We start from the raw sequence: 6803 nt of genomic DNA on the forward strand, positions 1-6803 counted from the left end.
ACACACACACACACACACACACACACACACACACACACACACACACAGGCTGAAGGTGCAGAAGGGAGACATTTTTTCCTGCAGAGGCCCATCTTACCGACACTCTCCCTTTCCCAATGACCAAGTGAACAGGCTCCTTTCTCTTCCCCACTCTGAGTCCTGGGGCCCCCTGCTTCTCCCTTCCCGAACTGCCTCCCTTTTTTGTTAGCAGCAGATCCTCCACTTCCAAAGCATGCCCCCCTCCCCAAGCAGGAATTAAAACCCCAGCTCGACCCTCTAGGAGTTTATCCTACAGTTAAGGAGATAGAAACACATGCAAGATGCGATTGAGAACAACTAGAAAATGTATACAACCTGTAATAATAATTAATTGTGAAAGTAAAAGGATTCAGCAGAGACTCTCCATAAGGGTTGAGGAACTGCAGAGGGAGGGATGAGACAATATTCTAAAGTTTAAAGAATCTACTACAATAATAATGAAAAATGGGTGAGACCTTTACAAAGAAAACTAAAACTTTCCAGAAGACCATAAAAGAAGACCTGAATAAATGCAGATGAATACCCTTATCATGAATGGAAAAGTTCTCCCCCACGTTAATCTATAATTTCCATGTACTTTCAACCAAACTTCCAAGATAATTTTCATGGAATTTGATAAGCTGATTCACATGGAATAGAAAATGCACATGACCAAGACAATTTTGAAAAAGAATAATGAGGGAGCTGGTTCTCTCAGAATATGTTATAAAGCTTTAGTAAGTAGTATGATGTGGTGTTGGTGTAGGATTAGAGAAATGAAACAACTTGAATAGATTAGGGAGACAAACAATTCTATGTATATGTGGGAACTAGTATAGGATAAAGGAAGCCCTTTAAATCAGTTGGGAAATGATGAACCATTTAATAAATCGTGTTAGGATATCCACTTGGGAAAAAAATGAATCTAGATCTTGCCTCTCTCACACAGTTTTCACACACAGTGATCACAGCGATAAATTCTACACATACTGGAGACCTAAACATGCAGTAACTATAAAAGTATTAGATGAAATATTACAGAAGATGTTCATGACTTTGGGTAGGCAAAGTCATCTTTGAAAAGACACAGCTATTCACAAATATGAAAGTAATTGTAGAATTTCTAAAAATATTGAAAAAAAACTCTAAAGAAATGAAAATCTACCATAATCCTATCATCCAAAGACACACACACACACACACACACACACACACACACACACACACACACACACACACACACACCCTTGGAATTCCCTGGTGGCGCAGTTAAGAATCCGCCTGCCAATGCAGAGGACACAGGTTCGAGCCCTGGTCCAGAAAGATCCCACATGCCACAGAGCAACTAAGCCCGTGTGCCATAATTACTGAGCCCACGTGCCACAACTACTGAAGCCTGCACGCCTGGAGCCTGTGCTCCACAGCAAGAGAGGCCACCGCAATGAGAGGCCCGAGCCCCGCAACGAAGAGTGGCCCCCGCTCACCACAACTAGAGAAAGCCCACGTGCAGCAACGAAGACCCAACGCAGCCAAAGATAGATAAATAAATTAAATTTTTTAAAAAGCCCTTTAAAGACACATACACAAAGATACAAGTGAATAAAGAAAAAAAAACATAAAAGGAAAAGACTAATACATTTGGCAACATGAAGATAATTCATTTATAAACAAGATACAATAAATAAAATTAAAAGATTAGATAAACAACACGGATCTACTATATAGCACAGGGAACTATATTCAATATCTTGTAATACCCTATAATGGAAAAGAATCTGAAAAAATATATATATACATACATATATATAAAAACTGCATCACTTTGCTGTACATCTGAAACTAACACAACATTGTAAATCAACTATACTTCAATTTAAAATTTTTTGAATTAAAAAACAAGTGACGGGCCCAGTGGTAAAGATCTGCCTTCCTATGCAGGGGACACGGGTTCGATCCCTGGTCAGGGAACTAAGAACCCACATGCCGCAGGACAACTAAGCCCACACGCCACAACTGCTGAGCTTGTGCGCCTCAACTAGAGAGCCTGCATGCCGCAAACTACAGAGCCCACGAGCTCTGGAACCCGCGCCACAACTAGAGAAGAGAAAACCTGCACACCACAACTAGAGAGAAGCCCGCACGCCACAACGAAGAGCCTGCACACTGCAACAAGCACCCGATGCAGACAAATAAATAAATATATATATATTTTTTAAGTGACAGACTGGAAGAAAAAATTTGCAACATGCATAGCTAATGACCCAGAATATATATAAACAACTCATAAAATAAAAAAAAAACCCAATCAGGTGAAAAAGAGAGCAAAAGATTTAAAGAGATCATTCAGAGAAGAAAAAAATACAAAAAGAAAAAATTTTTTTGAAACAATAATCCCACTAATAATATGAGAAATGCATTTAAAATTATGATGAGGTAACATTTTTCACCCATCAGTTCAACAAAAGTGATGATATTTGATATTAAGCATTGGTGAGGACGTAGGGAACTGGGTACTGCCACCCACTGTGAGGGCCAATTTGACAGTGTTTATTAAATGTCAAGTGCATTTACCAGGACTTCCAGGCTTGGAGGACAAAGGTGGCGCCCTAGTTTCAAGTGTACCCACTCACCCAACCCCCAAAGGAAGGTAAATCAACAAAGAAAGGAAATAAAACCACACAGGAACCTTGAATTACTTGAAGTAGAGAAATAATCCAAATTCCAACAGAAGTCCCACCACATACAGCTGCAAGCCTGTGGGTGCCAAGAGTGATGGAGAGAAGGTTTCAGAGACGTTGTGAAAAACAGTAGAGGGGCGTGGCAGTCTTAGGTGACCCACAGACAAAATCACTCTCAGGATGTCCAACACCAAATGCCAAAACACTGAACACAGTTGGGGCATAATAGCCACCAGCAGCACCAGCAACCAGGAGGAATCTGGAAAGAATAGAAAGGGTAGCTTTGTAGAAGCACTGCTTCTTGGAGAGAAGCAGATATATAGAGTAGGGCTGGTTCCCTTGTAGATGTGATAGTGAAGGAAAGAAGGGATTAAGAAGGGAAAAGTAAGAATCCTAAAAAACAAACAAGAAAGCTAATATGATAGTGTAAGTCAATTATACTTGAATTAAAAAAAGTGAGGCCTAAGAAAAGCCAATTCCCCCACCACACCACCACCTCCTCCTCCACACTGTTTATAAAGGATGTTGAACAGGGACTGCAGGACGTACAGCAGAGGGCAAGCTTGAATAAGAAGTCCTGTCCATGAATGACTAGGACTGTAAAAAGGCAGATCACATACATTCAAAACTACTGTTAAAAAAAAAAGAGAAAATAAATGCAAATCAGAGCATCTCAGCAGAAGAAAACTAACACGACACTCCAAACTGAATTAAATATCCTCAAATAAGCCTTTAGGGATACGGAAAAATACCTCAAATCAGGAATACAAAAACTGACAGCAGAAATAGGCCAAAAAAAGAGGAAGAAATGAAATGAGAATTGATATTGATCTTGGAGAAGAAAATAACAAAATCATATCATAAATGAAGATTAAACTAAAAGGTGTCCAAGGGACAATAGATTCAAATGAAAACTTACTAAAGGACATTGAAGAAAAGCAGGAACACAACCAAGAGAACAAAAATTAGATAAAGTTAAAACAGTCAGAGAGAAAATGATGGAAATGAAAGACAGGCAAAGAGCTAACATTTAAAACTATAATCCAGGAAGACTTTCTAGAAATAAAAGACCTGCATCTACACATCAAAAGGGTTCACTGGGTACTATGTAAATTGACATTGAGCAATCAACTCTAAGATAGATCCTTGTAAAGCTATTGGACTTTAAAGATAGAAAGCAGGGCCTCCAGGCAAAAATATGAAATAACTTAGGCAGACTTTTTAAAAAATAACATACATTATATGAGGTACCTAGAATAAACAAATTCATAGAGACAGAAAATAGAATAGAGATTACCAGAGGCTGGAGGGAGCGAGGGAAGGGGAAGTTATAGTTCAATAGGTACAGAGTTTTTGCTGGAGATGATGAAAAAGTTTTAGGTATAGATAGTGGTGGTGGTTACACAACATTGTAAATGTATTTAATGCCACTGAATTGTACACTTATGAATGGTTAAAGTGATAAATGTTATACATATTTATATATATTTTGACGCAATAACAAATAAATAAGATGCAAAGCAAAGCAATAGTGGAGCAGCATTCTCAAGAAACTTAAGGAAGCAATCCAAGGATGTTACATTGAACCCAACTGTCCTTCAAATAGCAAAACTACAAAACAACAAATAACATACAAGGGAATCCCCATAAGGTTAACAGCTGATCTTTCAGCAGAAACTCTGCAAGCCAGAAGGGAGTGGCAGGACACATTTAAAGTGATGAAAGGGAAAAACCTACAACCAAGATTACTCTACCCAGCAGGGATCTCATTCAGATTCGACAAATAGCAAAACTACAGAAAAACATCTGCCCAGCGAAGGGAACTATCAACAAATGGAAAGGTAGCCAATTGAATAGGGGAAGCTATTTGCAAATGGGGGAAGATATATCTGGTAAGGGGTTAATATCCAAGTATACAAGGAATTCATACAACTCAACATCCAAAAAAAACCCAATTAAAAAAAATGGGCAGAAAATCTGAATAGACACTTTTCCAAAAAAGATATACGGGCTAACAGACACATGAAAAGATGCTCCACATCATTAATCATCAGGGAAATGCAAATTAAAACCACAATGAGATACGACCTCGCACCTGTCAGAATGGCTATTATCAAAAAGACAATAAATAACAAGTCTTGGCAAGGATGTGGAGGAAAGGGAGCCCTGTGCACTGTTGGTGGGAATGTAAATTGGTACAGCCTATGGAACCGTATGGAGGTTCCTCAAAAAATTAAAAATTGAGGGCTTCCCTGGTGGCGCAGTGGTTAAGAATCTGCCTGACAATGCAGGGGACACGGGTTCGAGCCCTGGTCTGGGAAGATCCCACATGCCGCAGAGCAACTAAGCCCGTGCACCAGAACTACTGAGCCTGTGCTCTAGAGCCCACGAGCCACAACTACTGAAACCTACGTGCTGCAGCTACTGAAGCCCGCAAGCCTAGAGCCCGTGCTCCACAACAAGAGAAGCCACCGCAATGAGAAGCCCGCGCACCACAACGAAGAGTAGCCCCTGCTCGCCCCAACTAGAGAAAGCCCGCGCACAGCAACAAGACGCAACACAGCCAATAAATAAATAAATAAATCTTTAAAAAAAAAAAATTGAACTACCATATGATCCAGTAATTCCACTTCTGGGTATTTTTTAGAAGACAACAAAAACTCTAATTTGAAAAGATATATGCACTCCAATGTTCATTGTGGCATTATTTACAGTAGCCCAAATATGGAATATATGGTCAGGAAAAGACAGTCTCCCAGTATCTCCCCCACTATTTACCCTGGTTCCAGATGGATTAGCCAATGTAATTAGCCAGGAATCGGAAAAGCAAAAATAAAATGATCTCTACTTGCAGATGACATGATTGTGTACCTGAAAAACCTTAGAGAATAAATGATAAAATTGACTTAATAAAAGAATTCATCAAAGAAGCAGGTTATAAAATTAACATGTAACAATAAATAGCACTCATACACACAAATACTTACCAATTAGAAGATATGATGGATGAGGAAAACTCATTTACAGTAGCAACAACAGAAAATAAGATGCTTAGAATAAACAAGTGTCAGTGCCCTTTAGGCAAAGACCCCCAGGAACACACTGGTGGTTGGACAAATTGGGATTATTGCTTGTTGCATCAGAGAGCACACACACTATGGGAATCATAGGGTATCTCAGTAAGTGGGTGTTGGAAAATACTTATTATAGAATTTGGTCTTGTGGTAGGTGATCTTGAGGAGGGTTTAATGAAGTGGGGCTTTAGTTTGGATGCTGTCAGGAAATGAAAGTACTTCTATAAATGGTATCTTTTTTTTTCAATTTTATTGAAGTATATTTGATTTACAATGTTGTATTAATTTCTGCTGTACAATAAAGTGATTCAGTTATACATATATATTCTTTTTCCTACTCTTTTCCATTATGGTTTATCACAGGATATTGAATATAGTTCCCTGTGCTATACAGTAGGACCTTGTTGTTTATCCATTCTATGTATAATAGTTTGCATCCGCTAATCCCAAACTCCCAATCCATCCCTCCCCCACCACTCCTCCCCCTTGGCAACCACGAGTCTGTTCTCTATGTCTGTGAGTCTGTTTCTGTTTTGTAGATGTTTATTTGTGTTGTATTTTAGATTCCACATGTAAGTGATCTCATATGGTATTTGTCTTTCTCTTTCTGACTTACTTCACTTAGTATGATTATCTCTAGGTCCATCCATGTTGCTGCAAGTGGCATTATTTCATTCTTTTTTATGGCCGAGTAATATTCCATTGTATACATGTACCACATCTTCTTTATCCATTCATCTGTCGATGGACATTTAGGTTGCCTCCATGTCTTGGCTATTGTGAATAGTGCTGCTATGAACATAGCGGTACATGTATCTTTTTTTTTTAACATCTTTACTGGAGTATAATTGCTTTACAATGGTGTGTTAGTTTCTGCTTTATAACAAAGTGAATCAGCTATACATATACATATATCCCCATATCTCCTCCCTCTTGCACTCCCTCCCATCCTCTCTATCCCACCCCTCTAGGTGGTCACAAAGCACTGCGCAGGGGCCATGCTAATCTTCTCTGTATCGTTCCAATTTTAGTA

Source organism: Balaenoptera physalus, assembly GCF_965194825.1.
Source record: "Balaenoptera physalus genome assembly, chromosome: 1".
Taxonomy (NCBI): domain Eukaryota; kingdom Metazoa; phylum Chordata; class Mammalia; order Artiodactyla; family Balaenopteridae; genus Balaenoptera; species Balaenoptera physalus.